The following is a 17,488-nucleotide window of genomic DNA, read 5'->3' on the forward strand; positions in this document are numbered from 1 at the left end:
GAATAAATTCCACAAGAGAATTGAATAAATTATATCAAAATTGAATATGAATATTACAAAATCATTAAGCAAGCAGGAAATTTAAGGTTTTAACTTGGTTAAAACCTAAAATGACTCAACTGCATATAAAATTTCATTTAGTCATTAAGCTAAAAAGTAAAAAGTCGAATGACATGAAAGAATCAAATACATGCTTCAATGATAAAGATATTAAGATACAATTAGGTAATTCTTTAAACAAAATGAAAAAGTAATACATCAGGAAATTTTTTATCGGATAATTTCACATAAGTACAACTCACACACCTGACTTGCAACATAATAGGCTAGATATCACATTGCAAATCTATAGCCCAAAAATAATAGGCTAATTCCCGAAAAGACAGCTTATTTCACACAATCAACTACTGTTATTGCTCTCTCTTTATACAACCAGTTGTTTTCATTCTCTTGATTTCCTTTGATTATTAAGCATTTGATACAAAAAATGCAAATAAGCCACAACGCAATTCAAAAATCCTATCCTGAATAATACATATTATCTGAAGGTAAGAAATTCAAACACCTTTATGTACAATTGTTGAAGCAATCCAACAGGATAAAAGAAAAATAAAAAATTGATAAATGAATTGTAGAATTCCTCCAACGCGTACAAATCTGTTTCATATAGCACATACACGAAAAAGAAGAAGAGAAGGAAGTGTCAAACTTCTGTAGAGACCTCTTACACGCTAACAATGTATATACATCCTTACAAACTGAAAAAATATATATTTATACAACATTATACACAAATATACACATTTATACACAATTATACAATACTGTATAACTTGTATAAACATGTATAATAGTGTGTAAGAGGTGTCTGTATATCCATATACACTATTATACAGTGTCGATACAACCTGCTACATAGTTATGATTTTCCAGAACTTCAAACTTCAAACTTCAGAATCTTCCAAAATTACCAGAACTTCAAACTTCAAAATCCTCCAAAATTAGTGGTTGTTTGTTGGTGCAAATCAAGTTTGAGAGCTATTTATTTTCAGATCTGTGTGTATTTTCACGTTTCTTTCAAAAATCGTCTTCGTTCTTCTGCTTGCCACCATGGACGACTGAGTCTTTCTTCGAGCCATTAATGGTAGAACTGCATGGGGGGGGGGGGGGTAAAGGAGGGGGAATAGCGGGGGCTAGGTTAAGAGAGGATGAAGGATCTATGTGGGTTAGGGAGAAAGAAGTGAGAGGTGGTGAGAGAGAGAAGGGAATGAAGAAAGAAGAACATAATAAAAACCCTAAAAGTATGTCTTTAGTAGTGGGCTAAAGGCTGAAAAGTTTCTTTTAAGTTATGTACAACATGGGCTATATAGAGTAAGAGCTTCAAATATGGGCCATTTTCGGTTGGGCTATTAGGCCAAGTGACATGGGCTGTAATTCTTTCTAAAATATTAGACATGAAATTGGTAAATAAAACGTAACATATTTTTTAGGATCATTTATGGTGGGAATCTTATCGATAAGAATAGGCATAAGCATCGCCTCTCGATCGAATTCATCGTCATTGGCCTCCCAACACACTCTTGATACAAAAGAAACCTCTCATTATAGACATGGGCGGAGCTAGAGTGTCCCGAGCGGGTTCGGCCGAACCCAGTAGCTTTGGTTCAAGCACTGTATGTATCTTAGGAAATTCATTGAATATATATAAGTTATTAATTTAGAATTCAGTAGCTTAAAATCATTAAATCCCGAACCCATAAACTTAAAGTCCTGACTCCGCCTCTGATTATAGAGAAGAGATTGAAAGTTTGGGTCCTCCTGATCACCCTCCCTTGAATTTGACCTAGTCGAGAGAGATGAGCTCGCACCATATTTTTTCGAATCATAACATCCAACTAGAGATGGAATTCCAAAACTTAATTTTCTTCTACTATTCAAATTATCATAGGAGCTCTTTCCTCAAGTACTAATTCTGACGTAAAATTCTGTATAACTTTTAGTTCTGGAATTAACCGCTGCATCACTAGTGGAGTGTTTGATTAAGATTTTAATCTTCCGCATAAATAGTTTGTCTATAACTTTAATGCAATAATCTAATTATAAAAATCTTGCCGGAGTGAATACCGAGTAATAGCACTTAAAGTGACAAATCTATTTTACAACGCCAACCTTGTTTTGGTAAATAAAAAATTTAATAGAAATAACAATAATTGTACTAGTGTATAGTAAAATTTCTTAATGATTCATAAGAATTTTTTGTACACTAATAGCTAGGGCTGTGCATAATTTGGTAAATACCGAAATCGAAAATTTTGGTATTTGGTATACGGTATTTTGGTATTTGGTTTAAGTTTTTAAAAAAAAATTGGTATTAGGTATGGTATTTGGTATTTTAAAATAAAATACCGAAATACCCATACCATACCGAAATATATATTATATTACACAAAACACATATTCTTAATTATAACATAAATATAAAAAATCATAAATTTTACTTTCCTTTATTCTCTAAGTTCATCAATTAACTCCAAACAAGTAACAAGACATTTCTAATTATCAAATATACTTTTATGTACAATTTTTTCTATTTGAGTCGATATTTGCTAGTTTTGGATAAAAACTTTTTTCAACAAACATTTTTAGTTTTGTATTTTTGAGTACTTTAATTAAGAATATTAGAGTCTATGGCTCTATGTACTAGTTAGTTTCAAACCGAATAAACCGAAGTTACCGAACCGAATAAACCGAAACCGAAAGGAGAAAAACCGAACCATACCGAATTTAATTAGGTACGGTATTGGTATAGGATTTTAAGAAACCGAATACCGAAAATACCGAACCGAAATATCTAAATACCGTACCGTACCGACCGACGAACACCCCTACTAATAGCCAGTTGGCCAAGCTGCAAAAATCAGCTTATTGAGAAGTGTTTTTTTTCTTCTCAAAAGTGCTTTTATTTATAGTACTTTTGGTGAGAAGCAATTTGTATTTGGCTAATTAATTTGAAAAATACTTTTAAGCAACAAGTTGTATTTTTCACAAACATGCTATTAAAAAGTGCTTTTGGAGAGAAACTACTTTTTTCTCTCCTCAAAAGCACTTTTTTCTTTCTTTCAAAAGCTTGGCAAACACTTCAACTTTGAGAAAAAAATACTTTTTTGAAACAAAAGTGTTTCTAAGATTGGGGAAGCTCAGCCAAACAGGCTATAAAACTTGTACACGTACACTAATTGGTAAAGTTAATTCTTAACTTTAATGTCGAAAAAAATTCTTAATTTTAATATTGAATGGTTGCATCATTGCACTTGTATAACTGGTTCATGAACCAAAGACTCCGCTCTGTTCGTGCTGATTAATGTCTCATGCTTAAGCTTTGCTCGTCTTAACATGTCTTTTATCATGTCTGATCAGGTGTTTGAGGAATTCAATTTGTTTATGTTCCAAAGTAAAAGCAAACCCAAACTCAATTTTCTAACCAAAATTATTTTAGTTTCTAAATCAATTAATCCCACAATTTATTCTTAAACGTGACTAGTTCAACCAAATAAATTTTGTCAAATTTTCAGTAGCACATAATTTTCGAGTCGCTTAGTAGGAATCGAATAGTATAATAATAGTTTGAAGGAGACATCCATAATTTATGTTTAAAGCATTAACCTCCATACTTTCTCACCATAGTATTGTAACAAGTAACAAGAATCAAGAGACTTGATTTTAGTTTGATGAAAAGATATGCAAGGTGTGAGGTCCTTTTGGTTGTTTGTATGCCCCTTCCTGATATTTGATTATTTGAAAGTCTTACTTTCATTGGTCATATCATTATCGATATAAGTATTAGTAGGACAACCCGGTACACTAAGTTCCCGTTATGGCGGAGTTTGAGGAAGGACCGGACCACAAGGGTCTATCATACGCAGTCTTACCCTGCATTTCTGCAAGAGGTTGTTTCCATGGCTCGAACCCGTGACCTCTTGAAAGTTGCGGTCAAATGATTTTTGTAGGTCATTACAAACTTGTTTTTAGTTTTATGACTCTTTTTTTTTTTTTTTTTTTTTTTACAATTTGGGAGACTTGCTTTTATACATAAGAATATCTAAAATAGATATTTTCTTAATTTCAAAATTGTAAATGACCCCACTTCCTTTGAAAATATGTGAATTGTTTTGTAATTAGAAATGGGGACATCATTGGGGTGGTGGCGCAGTTGGCTAGCGCGTAGGTCTCATAGCTTAAGAGTAATCCTGAGGTCGAGAGTTCGAGCCTCTCTCACCCCATCATCGTTTTAAAAAAATTAGAATGAAAAGATGCTTTAACATGAGAGATTGTATTAAAATTTAAAACCAATATTTTATTGAGAGTTACATATTTCAAAATCCCTTTATCAGAAATATTCTATTAGACTTAAGTTTTGCACTGAGGGCCTAGTTATTAGGATTGGAATTGAATACAACTAAAAAACTTGAGTGATTTGTTTTTTTATGGATAAGATACGAGTATTAGAATAATTAAGTACGCACAAATTAAGTTTCGATGGATAAGAGTTATTACATACTTTTATCGGTAAAAAGATACTTGTTAGAATAATTGAGTATGCACAAATTAATCTTGCACTGCCATTTTCGAAAAACTGTTGTCTTTTTAAGTGAAAAAATTGAAGAGAGGTAAAGGGGAAAAAACGACTCCTGCACTATTAGTTCTTACTAGATCAATATTTGTCCAAATCTGCGTCACTTTTCCTATGTGTTCAAAGTTGGACGAGTGACATATAAATATATAATAATGGGTCAAATGATTAAACCCAAGCTGATTCATAAAAATAAAAAAAAAATAAAAAAAAAAATTGGGTCAAAATTCGGGCGAGATGCAACCAAATGGGTTGATTCTTCACCCTATATTTTGGACGAATAGTTTCTCAATTCTCTTTGTAAAGCATAACAAGAAAGAATTATAGGGGGTTTTATAGCTTTTACCCAAACTAAATCAATTATCCTTACCTAACTATTAGTTTTTCTATCCATCAAACTAATTACTTTTCTTACGCATTGCAGTTTTTGTAGGTAATTCTTTCTCTCTCTTTTTTCTCATTTTCTTTTTTGTTTCTCTGCTTTTTTTTTTCTTTTCTTTTTTTTCTCCTTTTATTTTTTCTCGTTTTTATTTACTCTTTTTCTTTTTTTTTCTTCTTTTTGTCTGTTCATATATATTTTTTCAAATCGTATTATTCTTATTTTCTTTATTCACCATAATCTGAGTTTATACTCGATTTGGCTCATTTCTTTTTATTTTTATTTTTCTTTCCTTTTCTTTATTTTTTTAATTCGCGTTCCTTTTCTAATTTCATTGAACTTTTTTAAATTTCCTCCCCCCCCCCCCTCCTATATTACTATTTTATGTCTTCCGACAACTACTTCTTATATAATGAATATTATTTTTATGGAATTCCATCAAAAAATGAATTTAAGAAAACATTTGCAAGGGTATAGTTAAAAAATTAAAAAAATTAAAAATGATTTATTTATTATGGTATACTATTATATTATATTGTATACTATAGCCGTATAATGTTACTATAACCGTAACTTTAGCTTTGCACAATAATACCTGTATGATTCAACAAATAACAGTCAAAGTATACTATTATGGTATATTGTATATTATTATAGCATACTGTTGCAGTATACTGCATATATTATAGTGTACCGTTACAGTATCTTGTATACTATAATAGTATACTACTGCAGTGAAGCCATATACTCCTACAGTATATTGTATACCGTAGCGGTATACAATTAGGTAACTGTGTTCTTATTTGATTATTACAGTATACCGTTGCAGTATATTGTATACTATAACATCATACTGTTGCAGTATAGTTATATACTCCTAGTCTCCTACAGCATATTGCATATCATATCGGTATACTATTGGTTAACTGTGTTCTTCGATTTTCAGCTGAAAAATTCTATCTCAATCACCTCAAACCAGCTCCAAGTGGGATCAAATTTCAGCATGAACTTTCAGAAGGTACTACGAGGAATACTTAATAACACCCACGTTGAACCAAGCAAGAAATCTTCAAAATAAAAATTTTAAATTCAAGAGCTTCAAGCCCAACAATGGTGGATATTCAAATACACACAAAAATTCAGATCCGGAAAGCTTACTTGAAGGTACTATAAGCAATATTTTACAGTACCCACATCAAATCAAACAATAAATCTTCAAAATAAAATTTGAAGTTCAGGAGTTTCAAGCTCAACAATGGCGGTACTTCATACAAACACAAAAATCAAATATTGAAAACTTAATATATAACTACAACAACACATGGGTTCAGAAATACAAATAAATACACAAAATGAATATACTAATATAGAAAGAGGATTTTGGAATGAAACTCATGTACAATAATATGAAAACTTGTCTTTTTACATTTATATAGAAAATTATAAATAAAAAAATGGTAATGCATGAGTTTGTACTGGATTTTCATCATCCACTAAAAGACTAAGCTATGAGTATTTTTTGAAAGGGGAAATGAACATTTGGGGGTGTGGGACTCTGCTTGTGTAAAGAAATTGAAAAGTGAAAAGGAAATGGGTAGGCAGGTAAATATTTAGACCGTATAGGTAGGAAAAATAAATCCTTTGGGCTTGGGTATTAATGAAGAAATAGAGGATAAATCTTAGCCAAGGATAATCAACTCTAGATCTAAGCACATCGAATAAGAAAGTAAGATATAATCAAGCCTATCATCTATACTTGATATCTTATATGATCCTAGAAAATTTATAAGCTTGATTATATCTTACTCTCTTATTCAATGTGCTTAGATCTAGAGTTGATTATCCTTGGCTAAAATTTATCCTCTATTTTCTTTATTAATTAGTTTAGCAAAAACTTAAACACTTTTTGGCCAAACACGTATAAAGTGTGATTTTCCGATTCTATGGGGAGAAATTCAAAAATAGCCAGATTTACCACTGGTCGTTGAAAAATAGCCAAGTTTCAAAAGTCATCGAAATTTAGCCACTTTAAATCTGAGCGAAAACACTGTTCAAAATCCGGAAAAATACGCCCGCAAATTTTACGGGAGTTCCAGCATAAGTATGCTTGAACTCCCGTAAATTTTACGGGAGTTCCAGGATAACTATGCTGGAACTCCCGCAAATTTTACGGGAGTTCAAGCATAATTATGCTGGAACTCCCGCAAATTTTACGGGAGTTCCAGCAAGTATAATTGTCCAGTATAATATACTGGAGTTTGGAGCACTGGTGCTTTAGTCTCCCGCAAATTTTACAGGAGTTAGCAAAGTATACCGGTCCAGCATAATATGCTGGAGTTCGTACACAAATGCACCAGAACTCCCGTATATTATACTGGACCGGTCCCTGTTGCAGCAAAATAGTGGCTATTTTTCATTGACTTGATAAACGCTGGCTATTTTTCATTGACCAGTGTGAAAACTGACTATACCATGATATTTTAACGATTCTATGACCTGTATCCAAACCCATATTGACTCTCAAGTCAAAATTGACCCGAACATTCTTTTGTGAAATTGGATCACGAGTCATGACATGTACTTTTACTGCCTGTCCTTCCTATCTTTTGATATGCTTGCAACAAATTACTACTAGTACTACTATATAAATTTAGAAATCTGGAAAATCGAATATTTCTCGTTGATCTTTTAACTCCAGCTTAATTAAAAGTCTTATATAGTTGATGCTCCTTAAAACAGAATATTATGTTAATATTTAGATAATCTACTAACTTACCATATTTGTGTATATTTTTTAAAATAATTATTTGATATTTGCAATTCACTAATTCGACTATTTAAATTCACGTTACGTAAGACCCGTTTAACTCGAGCTCAGGACATATAGTTAAGGGTGAAAAGATTACCTTCCACCATACCCCGATGGTTTCCTAACATGACTTATAATGAACTTCTTGAATTTCGTAATTTGCATATGACAATTCTACCAATTATTAAGTTATTGTTAACAATACTTAAATAGGCAATCCAGTTACTTAAATAAAAATGGTATATAGTTAACAATAGTTAATAGACAATCCAATTACTTAAATAAAAATGGTATCTAGTTAACAATAATTTAAAATCTTAGCAACAGTATATCATCTTACCAATCCTTCTTGTTGCATAGATTGTAATAAGAGTCACACAATCTCAATGCCATGTGATATTATTCCTTTTTTTTTTTGGGTAACTATTTGATTTTCAATATTAATTGATGGAATTAAATCAAAAAAAAAGGAAAAAACCTTTATGACCTTAGGAAATGGTAGATAGCAACTAAAATAAAGATGTAAATTATATCACGCCTTTAATCTATGTTATCAACAGTCACAATTTCTCAAACACAAATTTATTCAATACCATTATCCTTTTCCAAATTGAATAAATATAATGGGATTAAATAAATAACTGTATGACCTCTGAAAATGGTAGGTAGTTAGCATCAATTTATCTCTATTATTCACTCACAGAATCTCAAGTATTACAAGCATCTAAATTAGATCACACCCTTAAACCTTTTTTTTTAATTGATTGATAACTCCCTTTTTTCTTATTTTTATTTTTAAAACATAATTTTTTTAATAATAAGTTGTAAAGACCACATTAAGCATGACAGGTAGCCTAAAATAGATTGTAAATGCTCTATACAAAGTTATATGCATTGACAATGTAAAAAAATTATAGTGTCATTTTTATTTTATTTTTTTATTAGAAAAAAAAAAAAAAAAGAGGGGATGGGGGTTGTTTGTTGTTGAGATATTTATGAGTTTTAACCGTCTAGTGGAGAGGTGACTTTGTGGGTTCAGAATTTTGCGTTGAATTCAGAGCAAAAATTGCTTGCACAAAATTAATGAATGATTGTCCAATTGTGAAAAAGTAAGTTTAAAAAGTAACTTTTATCGTCACCTCTTTTGGTTCGAAGCTTCGGAGGTTTAAGTATTGCAGTAAAAACTATTGTCTGTTTGTCACCTAAAAAAACACTTCATTTCATTCTGCTTCCTTCTTAGAATTGGCTTCTATTCTGACTTTGCCTCTAAAATGCATTAATACCTCTTTATTTTGTTATTTATTATTTAAGTAAATACTGGAGTATTAAAAAAAGGTAAAATACTCAAAAGGATAACAAAGTGAAAAAGAGACTCAATACTCTTTTATTGTTAATTTACAATGTAAATGAATTTGTTAAAGAAAATTAAAATTTTAGTGCTTACATAATTTGATTAACTAAAGTTTTTTTCTCCCTTCCTCCCCCTCCACCCAAGGAAAAAGAGAGAGACATCATCACAAAAAATATTTAAAAAAATTGAGGCTTTTCACCAAAAATAACTAAAAGAAAGAAAAAAGTGGTAAACAAAAAGTTAAGGGTTAAATATAAATGAGGAGAAAATAAAAAGAAAAGGGAGAAAAAAAAGGGGAACAAGGATGAAAAGAGAAATAGCAGAGCTTCAAATTCTGCGCATTGTTCCAATGAAGAATTAATATAAATAGTTGTTCACTTATATGTATAGTTCATGTATATTATGTGTATAATCAATGTATAATTCATGTATAACGACTGGAAAAAATAAACAATGAATTAATTATGTCATTTATTTGTGTAAAGATCTCACAATTACTGGTAAATTATCACTCAAATCATTTTCTCGTTGTCCAATGGCCACCATTTCTCTCTCCTCTTCTCCTTTTAAACTCAATATATATATATATATATATATATATTCTTTTTTTTTTCCCTTTCATTTTTGCATGGTACTTTCACTTGCTACTTCACTTGCTACAAAGCTTCCAGCTTTCATTTCCACCACCTCATTCTCACCTCAACTCTCTCATTCTCTCACTTCCAACTCTCTCTTCATCTGTCTCTCTCTGCATTCTTGTTACTGTAATCCAACTGAGATTTTGGTTCTTGAGACTCTTTCCCTTCATCTTTCCCCTTCTCTTTTCTGTGATTAAGTAACACTTTTATTTTTGGTGATCATGGCCAGTTTGCAGGCAAGACGCTCGTAAGTTTTTTATGTGTTCACCATTTATTTTATACGTACATTTTTAATGATTGATACTCTGTGCTTGTCTACTTTTATTTTGATTTTTGGTGTATGTGATTCTTTTCCCTTTGTTTGACTGTTTTTTGTCATGCTTTTCTTTTATTTGTTTGTGTTTTTCAGACTTGAACTTGCCATTCTTGATTACATGACTAAGAGAGGTTTCCGTCAGACTCGTGAGGTATTCGCCACAGAAATTCTTACTAATCCAGATCCTGTTGGTAAGTATCTCCTTTTAATGAATTCTATTCTTTTAATCAGATGCCAAAAGCTGATCCTCTGATGAATTAAGATATGTGCTCTAGTAACAATTGTTCTTTACCTGAGAGGGTTGTAAAATTCTCATGCCTAGTTTTGTAATTCTTATATATGACCATAGGTAGATTGCTGATCATGTTGTTCTTGAAAATTTTGATAATAAGTTGAGGTCGCTCTCTTTGATGCATGTGGTACATTTTGATTACCTGATGTTGGATGTTTTTGAAACTGGGTCGTCTCAACAAGATTGGGGGTATAAAGCCAAATTTCAGAGAGAGGCCCTAAGTAAGAATATCAACGACACATTTTCAATGAAAAAATATAAAATAAAGGTAGAATTATAAAATCGGCTCAAGAATTTGATAAGTTGATATACAACAACATATCCAGTAAAAACCCACAAAGTGGGGTCTGGGGAGTTAGAGTGTACGATGAACTTTTCTCTATCTTGGAAGGTAGAGAGGTTGTCTCCCAAAGACCCTTAGCTCAAGAGATAGCATGACAAAAAAAAGGTCAGATAAGGACAATCAATTGCAGTATGAAAATGAAAGTAACGAAAGCGAATAAGCCATGATAAAGTATTCTAAAAAGGAGCAGTGGCTATCACATATAAATAAGATAATCGAAGCACAAGAAATAATAGATAGTAGTAGAAATCAAAGAGTAAGAAACTATAGAACAAGATAAGTTGATATAATTATATCGAAAAGTGTTGCATCGCTTCAATATAATGATTGGTTGTTGTAATACTTTATATTTTGAAGAAGACAACTTGTAAGCCGCGGTAAGTTGCCGAGTGAGAGACTTTTCAATATTGAGAATAAAAATAGTAAAAGAGAGAATGAAAAATGTAAGTATATAAATAATAATGTGGGCCCGCATTATTGCTAGGATATAAGTGAGGCAAAAAAAATAGCTACCCTACCCATGTACGGAAACAATTCATAAAAAATTATTCCATTCTCTAATTATTACAACGATCCTCACATTAAAGTTATTGTACTTTCGCTCCAAAAATTCTTTTTAAATTTAAATGTACACAGATTGTTTTTAATAATACATACACAACACATCTTTAAGGAAAAAACGGGCCCCCCAAAAAGTTGGGGCCCAAGCGATTGCTTTACTGGCCTTATAGTCGAGCCACCCGTGTTTGAAAGTACTGTATTAACTGCCCTTCAGTAATTTAGAGAGAGAGAGGAGAGATGTATAACGGAGTTGAAGTGATGTGTTAATGTGATACAGTTCTTTGGAGTAATAATTTTTGATTTTGTGATATTGTTTCAGCTATCAATTCTCCTGAAGGATTTCTGCAAGAGTGGTGGAATATGTTTTTTGAAGCTTTCAGCTCTAGGTTCCCTGAGGCTGCTGTACTAGCTGCCGAATCCTTTGATAAGGTGTTACCCGTGGAACTTTCTATACCATGTTCATGTTTAACTGATGTGAAATAATTCTTGCTAACTAAATGCTTGATTTCTAAATTCTCAGGTTGCACAGACAGTGAAGAGCATTGTGTCTAATAGTGGTCCTGCAAATCCATCCTATGCTTCTAACCATACAGGAGCAGACATCTATAATGTGATGGCGTCCTCTCCTATAATTCCGCCCCCTCATTTGATAGCATCCTCTCCATTGATGGAATCCGGCAGTCCTGATCTTATGGATGCTAAGATTTCAGATTTATTGTCATCCATTTGTGAATTACCAAATTTATCTCCTCCAAGAGACATGCCATCAAGCTCACAGTTTCTTGAGACGAGTGAAATGGATGGCATGCTTCCATTTGCAAGCAATTCCGGGTAATAGCATGTTATGTTTATTGCTAAACTGACCATTTTTCCATATTTTAATCTATTTTACAATGCCTGCCAAGTCGCTTCAATGAGGATAAAGGTTGAGCGCTTGAGTTGAGGCTATGTTCTCCTTGGTCTGATGTCATCGTCTTAAGCCACTAAGGCAACAAAAGAAGATTGACCAAAATCACATTCTTGTTCTATCGGTGTATTGCTATTATGACCTTCTCATATATTAAATGCCAAGAGTTTCTTGCAAAACTTGGCTATCAAGACATGCTCTTTATTCTAGTACTAGAACCAACTGTCTTAGCCGGTAATATGAGGACTTTTCACATTATCTTGATAATACATGCATGTTTTGTATGTGAAACATTACTTCGGTTGTTGAAGCTTGTGTATCAGAATCTTCTAATTTCTATGATGTATGTTCATGTCCTTCAGCTATCCATTGCAGCAAATTCCAACTGTTCCTCCACAGTGGAATGCAAGAGTATGTTTACCTTCCCCAACATTTGCAAGATTTTTAATAATTGGTTGAAAATAATTGAAAAGGTTTTATTCTTCCCAGGATGGCATGACTGGTATAAACTTTGGAGGAGCTACACAATTGGAACCAAATATTCGTGCCCCTGCAAATGCTTTGCCTCCTTTGCCAGGAGCTTCTGATGCGGGTTTGTTTATATTTTGGCTTTAAATATATTTCACATTTACTTTATAGAATCTTTTGTCTTTAGCATTGATAACGTTGGACATGTGAACAGTTGATTGATTTTTCTCTTACAAGTCACTCAACATGCATTAAGAACAAATCCATTAGAAGGATAAATGCGCATATATCGAAGAGGACTGGCTCACTTTTAATGTGCAGCAAATTATAAATCCCTTCTATTTTGGATTATTATATGTGTCCCATAACTAGGTTTTGCTGATGTACTTGTTAGTTATTAGTCCTTCCAGGACAAATTAAACATTTCTCTGCTTTAGTGGGAGACTAATAACAGACGCTCTGCTGCTCTTGCTATCAGGCTCTGCATCAAATCCTTTTAGCCAAATGAAGATTGTTTGATTACTATCTTCCTATAAGCATGGGATGGAGAAGTTGATATTTTGAGAAAGCTGCTACTTAGTTAGTTTCTATATTTAAGAAAGACAGTCATGCAATGAGAGAGGGATCACCTATCATCTTTGAAAATGATGAAGAGGCATGAACAATCTGTTACTTCTTCATAATATTGAGCATTTGACTCCCTTGTAATACCAGCTTTACCAGTGACTACACCCTTAGTGTTTTTGTGTTGAATAACTTCCGATTCAAACATTTCAAAAGGTATTAAGCATTAAATGATAGTGGTTGCTTTCTCCTGATTATTAGATATTTTTCGCTATTTTCTGAACCAAATAGATATCCGGAGAAAAAGCTCTTCAGGAAGTTTGTTATTGCTTTTGCTATTGGTGGAGAAAGGATGCAATACTATTGTAGTGCACTAGTCAAAGCTTACCACGACCATGTAGATGTGGTCTTGAGTATCTATCTTTTACCCGTAAAGTAATGGTACATTGGTAGATTCAGGATCAGGGGCTTGAAGCGTTAGGTTTGAGACGATATAGTTACATCTAGAACGATGTATGATTGAAGTTATAGCGCTAATGGTGATAATATTGCAACAATGCAATTGGTCCTTGTTGTGTTGGAGAACAAATTAAATTGAACTCTTGAAAGTAGTCTTTTTATAGGTGATTTAGAAGGTAAATCCACACGGGGAACACAGAAGAGACAGAAGTTGCGATAGTGATCCGTATCAAGTAATAATGCTTCTATTGGAAAGTTTGTGGTATTGCTTTGTAGAAAAGATGAAGCTGGAGAAATGCATGGTCAATCTCTTAGTTAATTTTCGAAAGACTAAGATTCCTATTGGCGGTCATATTAGGAAAATTGACCATTGTGGCTTGGACTAACCTTTCACAGACGGGATTAGCTTTCCACCCTTTATAGGCTTATTAAATAATATCAGTCTTTGTTGGTCAGTGAATAAGCATTTCTTGGGGGTAACCACATGAGTATTAAAACCAAGCAAAAGACTATATCTTTCGTTCCTACAGCGGATGTTTATTCAGGAAAGTGGTTTGTCTTAGATCTTTTTGGAAGGTGGGAATCCTTGTTTGATTTTTTTGAATATCCTCCTTCCTTGGAGTAGTACTGGGGAAACCTAGATTCAAGGTAGGAAGAATCAGAAACAGACTCGAAAAAGATGAGCTGTGTCCTGGAGTAGCATGCATATGATTGAGGAAGATTCAGAAATTCAATATTCAGTTGAAGGTAAGAATAAAGGGAAAATGGGAGTACTATTTTTCAAGGGACGGGAAATAGCTCCTTGTAGCCTGTTCGACATCTTAAGGTGGATAGGAGAGTGGAAGAGAGTTCCCTAAGTTGGTAAAAGGGAAAAAAGATCAGAATTCAGTTCCCTTGAATTCCATAAAGGTTACTAGTCTTTTCTACTAGAAGCTCTGAAAACAAAGATCAAACACAAATAATGAAGTGTTCACACTGATAGCTGCTCTGTTCTTACTTCACTGCCTGTTAGTCAGTGGTACAGAACCAGCAAGACCTTATCAGCAAAGAGAAAAGTAAAGGATCCACCTAAATGGGAAGCTTGACCTTTTAAGGTCCTTCGCGCAGTCACGTGATATCTCATAGAGCGGCAAGAATGGCTTAAGAGCTGCCAAAGACTTCTCAACTTGAGACCTGACTTTTGTGTCGTTGAGCTAGAAACGATCCAAATGGAATTTCTTGTGACTGCAGAAGACTTCTCAAATAGGGACCTGACATTTATGTCATTGAGGTAGAAACGATCCAAATGGAAACTCCTGCCACAAAATTCTTCCTTCATATCTTGTCATTTAGCTGATCTCTCTTCCAAACAAGCTCAGATAATGAGGCTCAGCTTGAAGCCATCTTAAAGTGTCTAAATCCATTGTCCTTAACGTTGATCAAGTACTACATTTTCTCAGGTATCCTCCAGTCAAGGGAACCTATTCAGAGTTTACTCATTTGCGAGTGTCTAAAATCATTTAATCTAAGGTTATTCCGATTTCGGCAAGGTTTAATTAGAAACTCAAGGTACATCTATGACTACTACTTGTTGGGGTGGAGAAATACATAAACCTCCAGTTAGGAATTCTTTCTCTTTCCCTTTTAACCATTTTAAAAAGTGTGGAAAAGCAAAGGAGTATATACCAAAGCGGAAAGCTTGTATATTTTCCTTTTATACAAGTCATAATAAATGTGCCCAGCCAATATAAGCATAAATATAAATATTTTGTAATGCAAATATGGTGGCGCCTTCTCCTACGAATCTTGCCTCAACCACTTTATTGGATCAATAAAGAGATAATGAATTTCAAAGTGACATTAGCTGCGATTAGCATGTTCGTGATCATATTTTAAAGAACATGGGCATAAAACAAACTTTTCTTCGACATGCATATAGCCCTATGCTCCCTCGTGGTATTCATTTGGATTAACTGTGACACACCAAATATGTTTATGAATCTCCAATCATTCTTTTTTGATGAAATTCGATCTTTTCGAGGTTGCAGAGTAGTCATAAATAAAGGGTCCCATCATGTGCGATTTGACCAATCTTAGCTGTGATTAGCATGACCGGGTCATATTTTACAGAATATGGGAATAAAACAAACTTTTCTTCGACATGCATGCCCTATGCTCCCTTGTGGTATTCATTTGGATTAATTGTGACGCACCAAATTTGTTCACGAATCTCCTAATCTTACTCTTCTTGGTGAAATCCGATCTTGTCGAGGTTGCAGAGGAGTTGTCATAAATAAAGAGTATCATCACAGGCGATATGACTATTAGATGCAGCAGAAAAAGTTCTCCTCAACATGTCCTTGCTCAGAACTAAAAATCCTGAACATCGGCACTCATTTTGTAGGTTCATAGGACTTTCTCATTCATCTTAAGAGATCATCTATCCTACAATCTACACCACCAATTTTAATAAAAGAGTCCTACTTTCTACTTTAGCTTGTTCCTAATGACCTTGGACCTATTCCCTTACATGTAAAGTGAGATCTTGATCCCATAAAATTGAAGTACAGTAATAGCATTTCATATTATTTTTAAATACTTTTTCACATTTCAAAAGGTTTTTTCTTTTAACATTTCTTCTACTAGTCCTAATATGGTAATCATTCAAGTATTTTAACTTTACTAATCACGCTCGGGTCATTTTCGAACCGAAATATATAGCTTCAACTTGAGTGTGCCTAAATATATTGGTGAGTCATGCCACCTTGATAAAAATATTACCCGGACTATATGTAATAAGAGCTCGATCGTTTTTCCATCTATTTTCTAACCACCCTAAGTTTCCAAATTGAGTTTCTTAACCTTGGGCACTAGTCCAATACGATGATGGCTAGTATGATATTCACTACGGTTCTTCAAGCAAGTTCTTCTATCGCACTTATGCGGCACCTACTTGCCTAATACGAGACAAGTAACGGTGTTAACCTCTCCTCAAAGAAGTGATGACCTCTTACAACTTGTAAATTGCCATTACTCAAGTTCACATAAAAGAGTAAAAAAGAGGACGAGGGATTGATGAGGGCCGTTTTAGCCTTTGAAAGACCCTCATATAGAGCTAACATGACCTGCTACATACAAGTATTGCCAAATCAAGATGGCCAAAAGGAGGACTACCATGGGAAATGTTGCCCAACTAGCTAACATAGAAATAGATTCTCGAATAGCAGTTGTCTCTACGTGAATCTCTTCTTGACCTAGCCAAGCCACGTGGACACCAATTAGGATAGAAACTACGTGTCATAGATTTATAAATGTGGCTTGCATGGGCCTAAGGTGGCTTTGCTCAATTAGTTAAGGCTATAAAGTGAGCCGTATTGTTCGGAAATACAACTTAACTCGCTTAATCTTAGCTTGTCTTTTTAACAATTCAGGCATGTGTAACTTTAAGGTCAACTTATGTTCATGAAAATAATTATATTGACATAAGTGTAAACCTAAGTTGCTCGGACACGGGTGCAGTGTCCGACAGGTGTGCGGATCTAGAGGTCGGATCCTTCGAGATGTAAATTCTAAGATTTGGGAATGTGGATCCTAGTACGGATATAGGTGCGGGGATCTGGCTAAAAATAATTCAAAACATATAAAAATATCTCTAAATTATGAGAAATTTTTGTGGAATACTTACCTATAACTCGTCAAATGTGAATTTCTTCATTATTCTCAAGTTGTAGGCATGATTTCTTGATTTTCTTCCATTCTCGGATTCTCCTACAAGTTAACTATTTTACAGTT

At 33.4% G+C, this 17,488-nt stretch overlaps 1 non-coding gene across 1 annotated transcript; it reads left to right on the forward strand.

The window, feature by feature from the left end:
* Nucleotides 1–4,195: 4,195 nt before the first annotated feature.
* On the forward strand, nucleotides 4,196–4,280 carry TRNAM-CAU. Its single transcript is given in 2 exon segments — nucleotides 4,196–4,233; nucleotides 4,245–4,280. It is a non-coding gene; the product is annotated as a tRNA-Met (tRNA).
* Nucleotides 4,281–17,488: the final 13,208 nt, after the last annotated feature.

This window comes from Nicotiana attenuata, unplaced genomic scaffold, assembly GCF_001879085.1.
Source record: "Nicotiana attenuata strain UT unplaced genomic scaffold, NIATTr2, whole genome shotgun sequence".
NCBI classification, from domain to species: domain Eukaryota; kingdom Viridiplantae; phylum Streptophyta; class Magnoliopsida; order Solanales; family Solanaceae; genus Nicotiana; species Nicotiana attenuata.